Source organism: Cicer arietinum, chromosome 5 (assembly GCF_000331145.2).
Source record: "Cicer arietinum cultivar CDC Frontier isolate Library 1 chromosome 5, Cicar.CDCFrontier_v2.0, whole genome shotgun sequence".
Classification (NCBI taxonomy): Eukaryota; Viridiplantae; Streptophyta; class Magnoliopsida; order Fabales; family Fabaceae; genus Cicer; species Cicer arietinum.
In genome coordinates this window covers 40,166,950-40,186,985 of record NC_021164.2, presented here as the reverse complement: position 1 = coordinate 40,186,985, position 20,036 = coordinate 40,166,950, and positions in this window count along the sequence as shown.

Genomic DNA, 20,036 nt, shown 5'->3' with positions numbered 1-20,036 from the left:
GGTTATACATTGTATCAGAATTTTCCCTTCTTCCATAAATCAATAAATTTCCATTTTATCTATCATTTTACGTTCACAGATCCCTATTTTTCTGTGATTCTATCAAAATACTGTCAATGATGGATATTTCGAAAGCAGTAAAACGGAGAATGTTTAGTCAAGAACGTTCTTAATTCAAGTATGATCTTATCCACAAGCTAACACATGATAGTTGGACTCTTTCCGACGATCATATGAGTTGACATAAGCCTCGTTGAAGCCTATAAAAGGAACTCCAAGCTTAAGGAAAAAACAGAGTTTCAAGTGCAAAGCAAATCATGACTTACTTACAATCATACTCGAAAGTATCTCATATTCTTACATAGAATAAGTTCTGATTTTTCTCATTTTATTCCTAGAATCAGTCTATTGTATTTCTCTGTCAAAAGAATCAAAACTCAAACAAGTGTTGAGCTTTCTTAGATTATGACAAAACACTTTAAATCATAATCGTGTAAACTCAAGACTATTATTGTATTGAAGATAGTTTGAGTAGTTTGTTGCAAATCCTTTTACGTGTAAACGGTAAAGTGTAAAAATCCTCTCAAAAGTTGAAAGGCATACTGTTGTAATCCTTTCTGGGTAGAAAGGAAGAGTTGTGTAACAGATCAAAGTTGATCTGAACTGATGGTGTAAAAACCAAGAACGTTTTGAACACTTAGTAAAAAATCTCACAAACTGTGAAGATTGGACGTAACCAGGATTTGGTGAACCAGGATAAATCTCTACATGATTTCTCTCATGTTATCTATATTTATTTAGAGTCTTTTGATTATTAAATTAAATAGATAACTTAAAATTATGTGTTTATTACTAAAAAAAAACGTTCTCCATTTTTTGTTTTCATAACCAAGAACGTTCTCTGTTATCACAACCAAAATCTATCTTGAGTTAAAATATTTAAGTTTTAATAGGAAATTTTAAAAGGGTTAATTTACAATTCAAACCCCCTTCCTTATAAATTGATATTTCTACTTCAGAATTGATATAGGAATTGAATTGTATTATTTTCTCAATGAGAGTTAAGCATCTGAATGAATGTTTTCAAGCACGATAGTGGCAAATTTTCTTTAATCCAAAAAGATGTGCCTGAAGAGGTGAAATAATACTTGGAGTCTAGAGAGGCAGAGGAAAAAAGTACTTGGATCTTAGAGAGGCAGAGAAAATAATACTCGTAGTCTGAAAAGGTAGAGCAAAGAATACTTGTATGCTATTGATTTAATAGTGGATTAAGTTCTCGATTGTACTGAGGCGATTTTTTTTTTGTAAGAGGATGACTAAATGTAGTAATAGTTGTTGTGAACTAGGTTAAAAATATTTGTGTCTCTTCTCTTTCTCAATTGTTTTATTTGATTTAAGTTCTTTATAATTCCACTTTATTTTACTTAAAAATGATTTACAATTATAAGTTGAATCTTTTAAAAAAGAACACATTTTTCTATCAAGAAATCAAATTTGGTTTTTCATAAATAGCCAACACAATTCAAATATTGACAAATACGAATCGCATAAAATAGCAGTTTGTTTAAATTTCGTTGTGCTATAGGTACTATAGCCTCCATTTTACAATACTTGTACTTAATTGTGTATCGTAGAACAATAGCGGTTTGTTAAAATTCCACTACACAATAGCGCTATAACCTCTATTTGACAACAATGTACCATACATTTCATAAGTGGATCTATTAATGATGAAACACTAGCCAACTATTGAGAGTAGCAGTATGCTTTTTTTTTTTTAATTACAAATTAGTTTTTGTGTTTGTCAAAATTGTCTGAACATATAACATATTAAAGGCCTAATGCATATCTCATACTATTATATACCCTCAATCTTTCTTCTCTTTATCTTTTTTGTTTTTCCTCTGGTTTATTTTGTTGCTATGTATCATAAAAGATCCAGTGAACATTTCAACAATATTTGACACATACAACAAAACAAACTTTATTTTATTCACAAGTTCCAATATCTTAAACATTACTTGTGTATTTTTTCTTCCCGATAAAACCATGTTGTATTGGACTTTCAGGAAAAAGGTTGATGAACGAGTTCGTCGAACTGAAACAATAAAACCATCAAGAAAGTCACTAGGATTCAATAAACTAGTTCCAGCAGAGGTATATCTTACTTTCTCATCTTGCATCATGGGAATTCTTCTTATATTCATTGCACACTGATTTACTGTAATGATCTAATTACCATAAAAACCAATTCTCACTTCAGATATCTCTATGCAGGACTCAAAAAATCAGACTCAGAATTCTGATAAGGTTAAAGGTAGATCTTTCCGAATCCTTAAAGAAGAGAAGAGTAACTTTGGTGAGGAGTCGCAAAAGCCATGCAACTATAAACCTGTAGATGCTTCCCATATGAAGAATGCATCACAAGGAGATATTCCTTTTTCTGGACCATTACAAATTTCAACATCAACTGGCTTTGCTTGGGCAAAAAGTCGGAAAGGCGAAGCTTCAATTCGATCACATTGTCGAACTTTTTCTAGAGAACATACTTTCAATAATCCCTTAGGACCTTCTACATTAAACTCAAGGAATAATAACTTGGACGCAATAAATATGGAAAATAAGGAGTTTTGTGGGAGCAACATCAAATCTATAGTTTCTAAGACTTCAAAGCAGAATCAGTTGAGAAGGTTCGATCGTCTAGATTCATTTGATGATACTTCTGATGAGTACCAGTCGCAAGAACTATCGATGGTGCTTTATCGAGGAGAAGATCCATTATCCAAAAGAACTAACCTGTTAAGTTGGCCAAGATTTTTATATGATACCCTTGTAAGATTTATGGGTCACATATATAATTAATTAATAAAGTGTGTTAGGGTCATTATATAATTAGCCAATAAACTAGGGGTCAAATAATATATAATAGTTTATGGCTAAAGAGCATAATAGTTATGAAAATTAATAGTGTAGATACCAGGCAGTTTCTAATTTAATGAGGGGCTGAATTGGAAATACTGCAATTTGGGATATAACTAATAATAGTTATATATAGGGGTAATGGTCCCCAAGGCAAACACAACAAGACTATTCAGTTTCAAAACCCTAAAGGAGAAAATTCTCTGGTTCTCTCTATCCCCATCAAGAGAGCAAGGTCTTCAGGGTGTTTTGCTGAGGAAGATCACCCAACCCATTGGCTCTATCATCATCATCCCAGGATTTCATTAATGGCAATTCCCACAGGTACGCTTCCGCCTTTGGCTATTCATCATGTAATTGACATGGATTGTTGAGCACAACGTTATTAGGGTTTTTCCAACAACCCTCTGTGGCAAAATACTCTTACTCTAATATACTCCCGATGTAAAAATCAATGATGTTAATTGTATCTAGGGGTATAGTTGGAAGAAAAATGTTTATTATATCTTGAGTTTCTAAAGAATTGAGTTTTGAAACAAAATTAAACTGCTTAAGCTACCAAAGTTTAGGAATGGAGGGAGTATCAAACAAGGGACATCATCAGCCATGAGATGAAATAAATCTCGTCTCTTTCTATACTATTCTTCTGTCTCCATGTGTAGTAGAGATTTACATAATCTCCTATATGAATGAGGAAAAATATGAATTTATTTTGATGTTCAGAAATAATTTGAACTTTAGAAAAATGGAAAAGAGTGACAAATCTCTGGATGTTTTTTCCTACGTGTATAATTCCTTGATCATGTATTAGCCATGCAATTTATATGTGCTTGTGTAGACATAATGCTTATTGATTTGAAATCCATGCAGTGTTATCCGGATCAAAGAGAAAAGGTTGAATTTTCAGGACCCCTACTGTCTAGAATGCACACAGTTGGCGAGCTATTAGAAAGGCACGAGCGTCATATCCGGCGAACTTTCCAAAAATCATGGTTTCAGAAAGGTATATTACTGGCATACAAATTTTTTATGATTCCCTTTAAAGGAACAATTTGTTTTGTTACTGTTTTATCTTTTCTCCCTCATTTCTTGTGCTTCCACTTTTAAGAAGAATGGTATTAAGGTACTTCTTGTTAACATCTGTGAACCTGAATTGCAGGTAAGAAGCATGGAAAGTTAATCTAATAATTGCCAGTAAATTTTACTCTAAAAAGGTGCAGATCTTAATCATCATATCAAAATGATACAAGAATTTTTATAACTAAGCCATCTCAATTCCATTCTCCAAACACACTACTATGAGGAACATGTCACTACTTTCAGCTTCCAATTTTTTGAAATATGAAGGCCATCCCAAAGAAAATAATTTAGGTTTTAGAGTTTCCTATTTTATTATAAATATAAAAATTTATTATAGATCTAAACTTTTCCTTTCTCTTTTTTCCATTACTAATTTTTACCTATTCAGATATTGTATATATTTCATCTATCATAACTAGATTGAGATATAGTCTAGTCACCTTCATTATTCAATGAACTTTAGGCTTTAAAGGGAATTAGATATAAAAATCTTTATATCAAGGTAGGAGTTTATTTTTGCATAATATTATATCATATTTTTCTCATTATTACTACTTCATTTGGGGACTAGAATACAAAAATTATATATATTTCTTCCATCCTTTGTTTGAATTTCCACTGCTTCATGCTTACAAGCACACTTGATACTTCCTATAAAGTGAGTGTTAATTATTGGATAATTGCAAGGATGGACCGATAAATTTTGTGTAATATAGTATGTTATATATAATTAAAAGTGGTTTGTAGTTAGTTAAAAAAGTTAGAATACAGTTAGAAGTAGTTAAGAAGGTTAAAATTTTGTTTTGACAATTAGTGCTCAAAACTGATATAAAATTTGTAATACGAAAAACATTTTTCAGAAGTAGTAAATCATTCTCCGTTTTCAGAACATTTTGTTTTCTTCTCTCTTTTTCTCAATTTCAATTTCTCTCAATTATACAACATGTTCTAACAATTGGCATCAAGAGCTTGAGTTCTAAACCTTGGAAAACACGAGTGCAAGTGTGAGGGGGAATCAAAAATTGGGAAACACAAGTGAGTGAAAGAAAGAAGACTCAAATGGAGGAGAATTTTCATCGAATTTGCCAATACTTGATGGGAAGCACTGGGAGAGGTGGTCTGCATCAATGAGATCATTGTTGGGAGCTCAAGTGGTGTTTGAAATTGTTAAGATGGATATGAACAACTTGGTGCGAATCCAACAGAAAGACAACAAACAACTCTCAAAGATTGCAAGAAAAGAGATTACAAGACATTCCATCCAACAAAGTGTGGATTTAAACAACTTTGAGAGGATTTCAAAGGCTTTTACATCAAAGGAGGTACGAGAGATCTTGATCAAGTACTATACAGGTGGAGAAACGACCAAGAAAGTGAAGCTTCAAATGCTAAGAAGGCAATACGAATTATTGTAGATGGAAGAAGATGAAATCGTGGTAGATTACTTCAATCGTGCGTAGGTTGTTGTTAATCAGATGAGAACAAATGGTGAATCAGTAACTAAGGTGGTGATTATTGAAAAGATCCTTAGAACATTAACATAAAGGTAGATCATATTGTGGTGGCTATTGAAGAATCAAAATATCTTGATAAGATGAAGTTGGAGGATTTGCAAGGCTCTTTTGAAACTCATGAATTGAGAGTAAGAGAAAGGTGTGCAACAACCTCAACATCTCAAGTGCATGCCCTGCAGGCCCAAGTTAGCAAGAAGAGCAGCCAAGGTGATGTGAAACACAAGAAAGACAAGGGTAAATTCAAGTGGTACAAGAAGTATGATTCTGATGAAGGGGTTGAAAATTCAAGAAACCAAAACAGAGGTGATAACAGCAGCAAGAATTCGAATGGCAAGAAGAAATTCAACAAGAAAGAGATCCAATGTTACAATTATAAAAAATAGGGGTATTTTGCATATGAATGCAAATTCAAGAAAGTCCAAAGAGAGTATGATGAAGCTCAAATGACAGTTGATAACTTATGTTCAAATAATGTGTTATTAATGGCTACCAAAAATGAAGAACGTTCCTCGTCAAACTCAAAAACAATCTTGTTAATGGCTACCACAAACGAAGAACATTCTTCGTCCAAGTTCTGGTTTCTGGATACTTGTTGTTCTAATCATATGAATAGACATAAGGAGTGGTTTGCGAGTCTTGATGAAAGAGTTAAAAAGGAAATCAGATTTGCAGATAATAGAAAAGTAACTACAGAAGGAGTATGAAAGATGTTGATTCAAAGGAGAGATGGAAAACAATATTTTATATGTGATGTGTTGTATGTGCCAAGAATGAAGAACAATCTGCTAAGTCTTGAACATATACTTGAAAAGGATATTCAATGAAGATAGAGCATGGACAAATAAAGATGTTCGATAGTGCAAAGAGGCTTGTATTAAAGGCACCATAATTGAATAATAGAACCTTCAAAACAACATTGCCAACCAGATCTTCAAGAATGATAGAGGTTGAAGGATTGGATGAGATTTTGAATCCAAGGGAATGTGATGTTGGTACCCCAATTGTTCAATCTCATACGACTTGTAGAACTACAACTCAAAGGAAAACAGTCAACCATATGTAGCAAGAGCAAGAGTTGTTGTAGGAGATGTTGAGCAAAAGAACAAAGATGTTAATATTCCAATCACTCCTGATGTTGTGTCAAGTAGTAGGAGAATGGTCCCTGCAGTTTCTACTTGCAAAACGAAGGAAAAGTTACAAGGCGTACTTGCGCTGAAGGATTCGAGGATTGTTGAACTTGAGAAGTGGTAAGTTTCCTAAGGAAGAATATGCAAACATGGTAGGTTTATCGGAGGAAAAATGTAGAGAAGTAGAGTACGAGGTTGAGGAGCCTTTTAAGTAGAAGATTGAAGCTTAGATTGAATACGTGGCTATCACAAAGGTGGTCAAGAACTTGAAAGTTGGGGCAGGTATACAACTTGCATTATTGGAATAACAAGGGAAATTGTCTGAAAATCAAGCACATGTTCTCCACAAGCTCGTAGATGCGGAGACTAAGGCTTCGGTGCTGAAGAACAAAGCAGAAGAGTTGGAAAATTATTTTAGTGATAGTTTAGGAGTTGAAGAATCTTTTGTGTTGCAGAGAGAAGTATGTAAGAAAGCATCATATAGCACCAGGAGGTCTGTGAGATTGTTGGGGAATAGCTTGTCAAAGATGAGTTTAGTCGAGACTGAGGTTATGGAACTGACCAAGAATGATGATGTTTTTGAAGAAATGAGTGGTGTGTCCCAGCATATAGAGGACCCATTTGACACTGATGTGGACCTAGCACACGCTTACGGTGCATGCATAGTTGAATACAATGTTAAGAGTCCACCTATTTCTCTTAGTCAGGCAGCAACTCGTGCTAGTATCAAAGTAGCTGAGCAAGTAGAAGTGTTGAATATCTTTGAAGTGAAAGGGAGCAAATCTAAGAAACCTCATGTGAAAATAGTTGGTTGTAAGGTTGTTGATGGTTTTTTGAACATATCAGCAAAACGAATGAAACTGTGCTATAGGTGTGGTGAAGTCGGACATTTGCCGGGAATGTGCAAGACATCCAAGTGTTCATGGAAGGAGCAAACACATACAAACAAGATTTCATTTCCTAAGAGATCAAGTATGAAAGGCAAGATAAAGCTAAAGCATTGCAGTACCAATGATAAGACTGGCATTCTAACTAAAAGCTTAAAGAGGGTGAAGTTCAAAGAGATGAAGACCAATCTTGGATTAACATCACCACTCACTTATCTCAAACCCATAAATTAAAAAACAATTAAAAATCAACAAATCAGAAGTACAACTCAAGAGTTCATCATCTCCATTCAAACCCAAAAATTAACCCATCAAATAAAATAAAAAATAAAAAACAAAAAAAAAAAGATAGAATGAGAACAACACCATTCAGATCTGGGTTTATAAGATAAAGATTTTTAAAATAAAGATTTTTAAAGATAAAGATTTTTAAAGATAAAATGTTCTACTTTTGATTTTAAAATAAAATTTTTAAAATATTATATAATACAACAAATTATAGATTTAATTGGAGTTTTGCTTATTTAGTTTTAATCGATTCAAGAAATAATTCTTCTTATTTTAAAATTAAATAATTTTGTTCTTTTATTTTTGATCTTTTTATTAAAAAATAATGTAAAATTCTTTAAATAACATGATGTATTCATTAGAATGATTAACATTCATGAAATAACAATAAAATCATCTAAAAATTTAAATTTAAATTTCATAATTTTTTTCCTTTTTATAATTTATTTAATGATATATGAATAATTATACATCTAGATAGTTCTATATTATGAAATTATTTACTATATAATTTAAAATATGTTAAATCGTCATTTTTCTAATTCAAAACTTTGAGAGATGAACCGACAACCTTTAAAATAGAGGGACAACTTTTGTGAATCAATGAAAATAGAGAGACCAATAGCTCTTAAATGAAATGGTAAGGGTCTATTTCAATTTAACTAAAAGTCTTGGATCTGAATCAAACCCTTAGAAATAGTCATGTTTAATCTCGTTAGTAGGGACAACAATGAGTATCCATAGGTACCAATAGTAGCATTTCGTTACCATATCCATTGGAAAAAATTGTTAGTGTAAAAGTGATTTTAACTACAATAATCTCATTGATGTTTTAGTAATAACAAAAACTGTCCAAACAATATATTTAACTCAATGAATGATCCTCTAACAAAGCGCAAACATGATCGTCTATCTTTGACAAAAGTCAACTGTGAGTTAAGACTTTTGTTGATCGTCTGATTCGAAGAACAAGAGTAATATTTGAGTCAGATCTTTGAGAAAGTCAACGCTTTGATAAAAGTGAAATAATTTGATGAAGAAAATGATTTTGAAAGTTCTATGAAACATTGTTTCCTCCAATAATGCTATCATTTAGAAAAGTTAATGACTTTAGTCAATAAGTCAACATTGAAGATTAACTTAAGTTATTAATATTCCTCTAAGAACAAAATTCTAAGTAAAAAAAGTTTTATTACTTTGATGACACAACATCATAACATGAAAATAATTTATATCATTTGGTTTGGACAATATAAATGTTCATGTAGTACAACAACAACTTTGAATAGTACTATGAATAGTATAATTTTTTTTAAGGGTTTAGTGTATTATTTCAATGTGTCTAGATATTCAATGACACTATTTCCAATAAATATATTTTTTAGTATTTAAATAGAAATATTTTAAAACTAAAGAAGATTAATGAAATCTGATTTAATGATGTCTGATTAATAATTTTAGATATTATGAAGAACGATAATCAACGAAGTTAATCATTGAGATGATCATGATAATCTCAATGATCTTCATTATTCTAAAAGAAATCATTCCATCATGAACATTCTGACAATAAGAATTTGATACAAGAAAACAATATTTCAAAATGATTAATGTATCAAAAGAAAAAGACAATGTTTAAAGACGATTTATGAAAAAGCCATGAACACATCTAAAGAAAAGAATGAATGGAAAATTTTCTTTGTTTAGAGTTCTTATAAATTGATGTATATCAATAAAGTTGTTTTTATACACTTGAAGTGATATAAGAATTGAATTGTATTATCCTCGCAATGAGAGTTAAACATCTGAATGAATGTTTTCAAGCCCAATAATGGCAACATCGTTTTAATCCAAAAAGATGGGCCTGAAGAGGTGAAATAATACTTGGAGTCTGGAGAGGCAAAGAAAAAAATACTCGAATCCTAGAGAGGTAGAGAAAAGAATGCTCGTAGTCAAAAAAGGCTGAGCAAAAAGTACATGCATGTTATTGATTTAATAGTGGATCAAGTTTTCGACTATATTGAGGCAAAACTTCTTTATAAAGGGAGAAAAAAATGTAGTAATATTTGTGTCTCTTCTCTTTCTCAACTGTGTTATTTGATTTAAGTTCTTTATAATTCAACTTTATTTTACTTAAAAATGATTTATAATTATAAGTTGAATCTTTTAATAAAAAATTTCTATCTAGAAATGAAATTTGATTTTTCATAAATAGTCAACACAATTTAAATCCCTTATTTCTTGTATTGTTCAGGACCTTGATTTGGTATTAGAGTATGATCTCTTGATTGAAAACTTTATCGTATGTGTAAAGACTTTTTACTGTTAAAAATATCAGTTTTGGTACAATTCTACTTTCAATTTATTTTTGAAATTTAAATTTTTATTTCTTTTAAAATCATAGATTGACAAAAAACTACGATTGTTGCAGATTGAAATCACTATTTGATAATTGATAGGTTTAATTGCAGTTTTAGTCCCACTATTTTTACCAATTCACGAATTCAGTCCCCTTATTTTAAATCTAATAGTTTTGGTCCTTATTCTGATTTTTTAACTATAAAATAGTGATGTGACATATTTTAAATAATGTGACATATATGATATGATGATTTAGAATGATGAACACCAATAAAATGGCAATAAAACTATATAAAAACTTAACTTTTGACTTTGTAACTTTTTCATTTTTGTAATTTAATTAATGATATGGATAATTAATGCTTCTAAGTGAGTTCTATATCATGAAATCGTATGTCATATCATTTAAAATATGTCAAATTATTAGTTTTTAATTCAAAAATCTAAGAGCTGGATCAAAACTATCCACATTTAAGATTGGAGGACCAAAATAGATGAACCAAAATTGCAAATAAACCTAATAGATAAAATGCATTAGAAATTAATCTATTTTTCAAATGACAAAGTCATCTTTTAACATGAGTCATTTTGCAAAAGTTTTATTGGCGATCAATCTTGCCTTTAAAATTTTTTAAACTTGATTATTTGTTTTATAGTCTTATTCGTTATGTTTGAATAATCATTTTTCAATGACATTTTAAGTAGCAGAATGAAATATATGTATTGAGATAACTTAATGCTCAAAGAGAAGAACATAAATGAAAACATTTTAACTTTGATCATTGAATAGAGTAAATATTTTTTTTGAATATATGTAAGAATATTTGATATCATCTTAGATTATATTATCTATGAAAATATTTGTCTTTATTGTAATTTTGGTTCCTCTATTTTAACCAATTCATAGAATTGGTTCTCGAATTTTAAAAGACGACAATTTTAGTCTATCATTCAGATTTTTTTATCTAAAAGAATTAACAATGTGACATATTTTAAATGATGTGGCATAAGATTTTATGATATAGAATCATCTAGAAGCATTAACTATTTATATTTCATTAATTAAATTACAAAAATGAAAAATAAAAAAAATGAAGTTGAAAGTTAGTTTTTGGAATGTTTTATTACGATTTTGTGTGTCTTAATCATTCTATATTATCGTATCATATGTCATAGAGATGTCAATTTCGTTAATTAGTAAAAATAGAGAGATTAAAACTGCAATTAAGCCAAAATATTTTATTATGTGGCTAGAACCTCAATTTCTGCATAAATGTTTTCGAAAGTTGACTTGATGTCTTTGTGATAAATATTTTATCAAATTTATGTTTGTGTCTTTAAAACTCTTCAATGACAAATTGAACAAAATATTTGTGCTTCAATGAAGACTCAATATGTTAATACTAAAATTTATCTCATGATGAGAAAAAACATTAGTCGATAGAACAAAATTGTTACTACAAAATAATGGAAATATTATGGTGCATTTCAACAATGTTCAGACTAATAAAACATAAAGAAGTTTATTAAAACTTTGATGATATATTTTGTGTGTTTAATTATGTAAGTAATTTACTTGAAGAAGTGATCAATAATTCAACATTATACTTAAATATAAACTCTGAAGCTTGAATGGTAAAAGATTGAAGTCTTTCATGAAAACAAATGTTTGGAGGATACCCACCCTTTGGTCAAAATCAAGATGAAAGTCTACTGTGCATTTAATGATAAGGTCAATCAAAACCTATCAAATGATCAACCATCTTTTGGAAGAAGCAAGACGAGCATGAAGTCGGAGTCAACTAAATGCTTATTATTATTATTATTTATTTATTTTTGTTCAAATCTCTTCATCTGATGTAACTACTTTCAATGTCTAGTAATTTGTATTGACTAGGACTACTAACAATTAGCTTAGGAGGTTGCAGAATCAAAGAATAATAAAAACATACACTCAATTTTAACACTTCCCCTCAAGCTAAAGCTTATTACGCTTTAAACTTGTTACATCAAAACAATTTATTACAAAAATTGAAACTAAGTTTGACAACTATTGGACTTGTTTGAGAAGAGAAGAGATCATTAATGATTCATGTGCAGGTAAAGAGTCACCATTTGATTGATCATCGATGGAAATAAAATATGCCACTAATATAATTCATGTGTGGGAATAGAGTCACTACCAGATTGATCGTCGGTGGAAATAAAAGGCAACACTAATATGATTCATATATGGGAATAAAGTCACCACTAGATTGATCATCGGTGTGAATAAAAGGATTGTATGAGCAAATGGTACCTTGTCCTTGAAACCAAGTTCCCACAGCAGTAGCCCAATTTGTGTAAATGACAAAATTGGCCAATTTTTCACAAAGAATGAGCGTAAGGGTAGTGAATTTGAAAGAGCGAGAAAAAGTAGCAACATATACAGTGCCAGACATGGCGATCTATGTGAAGGGATGATGAAAGGTTGCAGAAAAATCACCAAAAGATGGTAAACACCTCGAAATGTGGTAGAGGGGTTCCTGATGTTGTTAGCGCTTGAAAATGGTAGCATGATAGAATTGCACACGCGGGTTTTGTAGTGGCACATGGGGCCCACACGTAGGCAAAGGGGAGGCGCATGTGGTGGCTATGGGCGACGGAAAAAGCTCTATCGTGCTCATCGAAGGATTGTGCAGTAGTTTCTGGTGGTTTTAAATAGTGGGTCGCACTGGAAAAGGTGTAACTGGTGTTGGCACAACTGTAACAATGTAAGCAAGGACATAACTGTGGAAAACTATGAAAAACGCTGATTAAGGTGTTGCTGGAAATATGCAAAGTTGGTAGTGTTGGCACATCGGAAAGAAGACGCATGGTTGTAGAGAACAAGAGCATCTAGAAGCAGTAGTATTGTTTACTCTTGAAAAAGGAACTGAGAAGAAAAAAATTAAAGGCAAGGCTATTGAGACAGTTTTAGTGGTATGCCAAAAATTGAAAGATAAAAAACTGAAAGGTGGTGTTGTCAGCGGCAAATGCCGCTGGCAGTGGTAGTGAATCATATATATAGGTCACATAATCAAAATATGTTCATATACTATGTAAAATATGACTAAATTTTTGTGCATCTTGTGAGATCACACCTTCTATTTATAATGATGTTGCAATAATTATATTCAATGTCTAAGAATTTGTGTTGACTAAGACTACTAACAATTAGCCTAGGATGTTGCACAATCAAAGAGTAATAAAAACATACATTAAATTTTAACAATTCTATTAGGACACCAAACATCACTGTGAATAACTGCAAACCATTTTGATTGTTTATATTGTTGTGTAAAAAAAGAAGAATGTTGATATTTAGCAAATTCGCAAGTTTCACAATGAAATCAAGATGGATCCTTCTTTTAAAATAATTTAGGAAATCAATGTTTCAAATACGCAAAACTAGGATGTTCTAACAGTAAATGTCTTAACATAATATCATCATTATTAGAATAAACAAAAGTAGATTCAAAGCAAGTACTTATTTGAGGTTGGTCTTTTAGGTTGAGTCAATTGTCAAGATAATAGAGTCCTCCACTCTCCTAAACATTGCCAACTATCTTCCTCGTATTTAAATCCTTAAAAGTGCAATGAGAATGAAAGAAGTTAGTTTAACAATTTATATCCTTTGTTAATTTAGTAATGGATATTGGATTACACGGTAAATTAGGAACATGTAAGACATCTTTTAAGGTCAACAAAGGTTATAGAATAACAAAACATTTCTCTACAATAGCTGAAAGAGAGCCATCTAGAATTTTAATTTTGTAGTTACCTACACAAGGACTATAAGAAGAAACATACTTGACTCTCCAGTCATATGATCAATAGCACTAGAATTGATAATCCAAGTATGACTTGGATTGATACTTCGTAGAGCAATATTTGAAAAATTACCTCTATGAGCTATAAAGCAATAAGGAGTTTGAGATTTAACCTTTAGGGCATTAGAAGTTACCTCATGGCCAAAAAAAATTGGAAATATCATTGTTGGAGAAACCATTTCAGCCGCTATCGCCAGAGTTGCCCCCTCATAGGTCGACGCTACCTGAACCACCATTGCCAGCGTTGTTGACCACTTCTAATTTTTCACCAGAACCATTCTATTGTGCACCATTAGGTAGACAGAAAAATGGATCCGGTTGCAAAATAGGATGTACATAAATTAAAAACAAAATGTTGGTGTCCTTTAAGTTTGGAGCCCCAACCCCCATTAGGTTGTGGAACCCTAACCAAAAGGCTCTAAATACCATAAATAAAGTTAAAGGCAAAATACTTTCATATTTTATTATTATAGCCTTAAGCTTTTTATATAAGAAAAAAAAATTACAACAGTAATAATTAGTAGAGTTGTCAGTTTGACAAACCCCTAATTATAGGGCCCGACCAATATGTTGGAGGGGCCAAAAAAATTTATAATTTAAAAAAGGCCCCAAAAAAGCTTGCCCCCACCACTAAAAGCCTCCTAAAATTTTGTGGGCTTAGGTGGCCTCTAGGCCCACTTTTTTAAAAAAAAAAAATTAAAAAAGAATAAAATTTGACAATTTTTTTTTTGAAAAAAAATCGATTTTGTTTGAGAAATTTTTTTATTTTATTTTTCTCACAAAATATTTTGAGAAAAAATTATTTTTGATATTTTTTTGAAAAAAATAAAATTCGAAAATTTTTCAAGAAAAAAAATTAAAATTAAAAAAATATTGGGGGCCTATATGCCTCTTGATCCCCTCTATTAAGCCCATAAAATAATGAGTCGAGTTTTAAAAAATTATTTTGATAGGGGTATAATATTAGAGGCCTAATAAATAAAAAATTGAAAGGAGCCTTGGATTTGAAGTTTTTTAACGGCTCTAATAATTAGGAATGATGACAGAAGCATACAATAAAACTAAATAGAATAATATAAAATAAAAGAAAATGAGATTTGATTTCTTTTGACTCTTCAATAAGGATTTTGCACAAGAATGTGATAAAATAATAGTCTGAAGGCAGTGGTAATAAAGTGCACATTGTTAGTGTTCACAAGCGTTGTTTCCATGATTAATAGTCAAATCTTTGTAGAATCACAAACTGAAATTGCAGAAAGATGGCAGCAATTACACTAGCAGGTTCTTGTACCATTCCTTTTATTTTGTTTTATTTAAATCGGGTAAATATCCTAATTGTTTCTTGAAATTGTAGGACTATATCAATCTAGTCCCGCACATTGATATTTTGAAATGATTCCTAAAATTGCAAATTTTAATCAAAATTTTCCCTATATTGATATTTGCAGGAACTAGAATATAATTACATAAATTGATAATATCGGAGTTGAATTTGAAATTAAGTGAACAACATCGGAGATGCATTTGGTAACAGATTCAGACACTTGATTAACATTTTAGAGTTCTATGGATCATTTTGAAATATGATAACGTGGAAGACTAGATTGTTACAACCCTACAATTTAAATTATCAACTTTGGGTATTTACTCTATTTAAATCCTAAAAATTAATATTTTTTTGCAGAGCTTCTTTCTAATATAATGATAGAAGTAGGAGCGGAAGGATCTCTGCCTTCTTTCTAATGATAATAACAATGCAACAAGTTTATATTAGTATGTCTTGTGCTCATGTTCTAAAAAAATGCATCCTCTGAATGTGTGGGTGTAGGTGGAATTATCCCTATTTTCATGATTTTATTGACATAGATGCTTATGAATGTTATAGATACAAAATATCCAGAGAATTCAGGTGTATATTTTTGCATCATTAGCTTCAGTTAAAATTCCTTCAGATGGAATAATGATGCAGAATGAATTGATGAATCTTGAGAGAGTGTAGTTTTAAATATTTTTGGTTAGGTTATCCCAAAAATTTGCTCACTGTACTTTATACGTATGAGCTGTAGTTTCAACTACTGTTCTCATGTAATACTGTATTTGTTTTCGATTTGGTTTTACTTTTAATCAAGTTTTCAAACTTAGATGTTGCATTTTTTTGTTAACAAGAGCTTGCATGAATTCCCATAGAAAGCATGAATACCATCTTTTTTACAAAAAAAATGGATGATGTACTTTCATGTTTAACAAATTCACAAGGCTATAGGAGACTATTTTGTTGTACTTTATGGGAAAATTTTAGTATTTTCATCATTTTATCTTCTTTGTATAATTTTGGTTTTTGAAATTGAAGCTGAGTTTTCTTCTGAATATCTAGTTTAGTGTTTTTTTATAGGATACCTAGAAGGTTGCTAATGAAGTGTGAAGGGGAGTTAGTTAGGATATTTCCTGGTTTCATGGAGTTTCTATTATAAAGTTTGTTATAAGTAAAAGGGAAGAGTAGTTAGGAAATCATTCAGAGAAGTTGTTAGAAATTGGTTGTGAGAGATTTCTCTTTGCCTAGCTTTGGTTTAGGAATTCTTATCTTATAATTCTGATTTACCTTTTGCATTTTTCTGTTTTTCACCGTTGTAAGAGCTTCAAGCTTGTCATTTCATCTTCAATAATTTACAAATTACATTCTTGAAATTATAGGTTATATTAGTTTGTGTGTTTTGTTTTCTAAACATTCAAAGCTTGAACGCTGTTGCTTACGATTTTGTCCATTAAAGAACAATTGTGCAATTTTCATTAGTTGTATCTTAGGAATATTCGATTGTCATTGATAGTCATATAATAGTTTTCCTTTCTTGTAAATAATTAAGTTAATTGAGATTTAATTAGTTTTCTAATTTATTTGTCATCGCTAGGCTATTTATATCATATTGTATTATGTACAAAATCAACAAGAAATACAACATTACTAACTACAAACTCAATGGAAAAAACTACATAGAGTGGTCTAGATGACTAGATCTGGTTGCATCTTCCTCCAAGGAAAAGAAAAAGAAGACTACATTACTCATGAGGCTAAGCAACCAAAAAAGACTGATCCAATCCATGCAAAATAGAAAATTGACAGCAATCTTATTATGTCATGGTTGCACAACTCTATGTCCATCACCCAAACGCACTCCCATGGGTGTAGAATACGTCAATATTAGGCCCAAAGCTTCCACTATGGTTGGGGAAATAAAATTGTGAGTTGCACTACTATCAATCAACACCAACATACAAGCTCCATCCAGAATGCGAACTCAACCACTCAGTGATTGTGTAACACCAAAGATTCCTATCTCCTTACATTCTAAGTCTGCTTTTACATTGGGTGCTTATGTAATCACTTCTAACGAGATTATCTCTCTTGCAGCATTAAGGATGTCATCTGATGTTCTCCCTGATGATGAACTGGAATGTCATTGTTGCTTGTTCGCGAAGAGAGTGCACAGAAGAAATTTTGGAGTGTTTCTCGTATGTGTGCACCCTTGAGCAGATATTATGACGAATGTAGCTTCTAATTTCGAATATTTTTCGAATTCAACTGAGTTTTTATTTTAAAATAAATAATATATTATAAAATACTTAAAAAAATAGTATTTGAAAATAAATTTTAAATTTGAGATTCGATTATAATAAGTATGTATTACCCTCCTATGGCTGCCTATAATTTAATTGTGCAAAATAATGTTAACTTATATAAATTCATTTTTTCTTTTTAAAATGTAAATATAATCTTTTGTAAAATAATCTAGAGATAAAATTATATTTAAAATATAAGGGGAAAAAAATTTATTATTATGCTTACAAATGTTGCTCCTACATATCTCCTGGTACGATGGGGAAATCAAAAATATGTAGTTTTTGGATAAAAAACGTGGATATTTTGATTATTTTTTAAATAAAGTTTATTTTGTTGTTGAAAAAAAAAATTTGACGAAAGAAAATGAGTTTTGTTTGATTCGAATAATTATTCTAAAATGTGTTAGTATCAAATTGTACGACTTGTATCTTAAAAATTAAATAATAAAAAAATATCACATCTAGTTAGTCCATTTAACAATAATTTTATTATTTTTTGTTATAAAAATAAGTTTTAAAACCCCCAAATTGTACAATTTGTATTATAATCGTTCAAAGATTAAAAATATGTTATATCTAAATAATTATTTTAAAATATTTTTTATATAATTATTAATTTATTGTGAAGATGAGTGATCTAGAACTAAGTTGTCACAACTTGAATCATAACAAATATTTCATCCAATTAACTCTTCAATATCTTATTATGTTTTTTTTTTTTTTTTGGTTTTCTTTTTAAAAATTAAAAACTGATACTAAATATTAAATAAATTTAAATAATCTTATGAAATAAAATTAAAAATAAACAGAAAAACAAAATAGCAGTAAAAGAAATATATGAATTTATAGTTTAATTGATTAACTAAATAAAACACAAACCAAAAATCAATAATAATATTTTATTTAAAAATATTGTAAGCCATGATAGTTTTTTTTTCTTTAAAGAAAACAAAACAAAAGGTTAAAGTAAAATAGAACAAGCAGAACACGATGTCAACTTTTTTTTAATGCTTTCAGCCTTTTTCAAGAAAATAAATCAGTACACACTTTCTTTCAGCATTTTTTCAAGAAAACAAAAGGGTTAAATCAACCGAATAGAACACATTTATTTTTAAGAAAACATACCATGCTTTCAGACTTTTTTCAAAAAACATAACACACTTTCAATAAGCAGAATACATTATTTCATTTCTCCTTTTTAAAATATCAATATTTAAAAAATAATAATTTAGAGATAAAATAGTATTTAAAATATAAGAAAAAAAAAAAGAAACTTTTACTATTATGTTTGACAAGAGTGCGATCTTGCTCTTACGTATCTCTCGGCTCTTACGTATCTCTCGAACGAATAAATTAAACTTACGTAGTTCTTGGATAGAAAATGCAGATGAGTTGATTGTTTTTCAAAGAAAGTTTATTTTGTTGTTGAAAAAAAAAGTTTTGACGAAATAAAATTAATTTGTTTGATTTGAATAATTATTATAAAATATAAGTTTTAAAACTATCAAGTTGTACAACTTGTATCTTAGTAACTAAATACTAAAAAAAATATAGTTAATTCGTTTAACAATAATTTTATTATTTTAGTTATAAAAATGAGTTTTAAAATACCAAAGTTGTACGATCTGTATTATAACCGCTCAAAGATTAAAAAGATGTCACATCTAAATAAACACTTTAAAATAATTTTTGTATAATTATTAATTTATCATGACGATGGGTTCTAGAACTACGAAGTTGTTACAACTTGAATCCTAACAAATCAAACTTTAACAAATGTCTCATCTAATTGACCCTTCAATATTTAATAATATTTTTATTTTTGTTTTTTTAAATTAAAATTTGATGCTAAATATTAAATAAATTTAAATAATTTTATGAAATAAAATCAATAATAAACACAAATCAAATAGCAGTAAAAGAGATATATGAACTTGTAGTCCAATTTATTATATAAATAAAACACAAACCAAAAACCAATAATAATTAAAAATATAATAACCACGTGACAATTTATTTTTTTTAGAAAACAAAGCAAAAGGTTAAACAAAACATAATGTTTGTTTTCAATGAAGAAGTAGAACAATTTTTCAGTTTTTTTTCAATGCTTTCAGCCTTTTTTAAGAAAATAAATAATAACACATTTTTTTTTCATACTTTTTTCAAGAAAATAAAAGGGAAAACACAACACACTTTTAACAAATAGTATAACTTATTTAAAGGAAAAAGGAAAAAAAAAAAAGGTTTGACAAACATAAATAAAATAAAACTTAAATAAAAGAAAGGTGAGAGTGAAGAGATACATGTCGAAAGATAAAAGGATATGGACAGTGGTGGAATTTAGGGATGTCATAGATGGAGTTATTGACCGTGATTCTCTTCTCATGTCCTTAT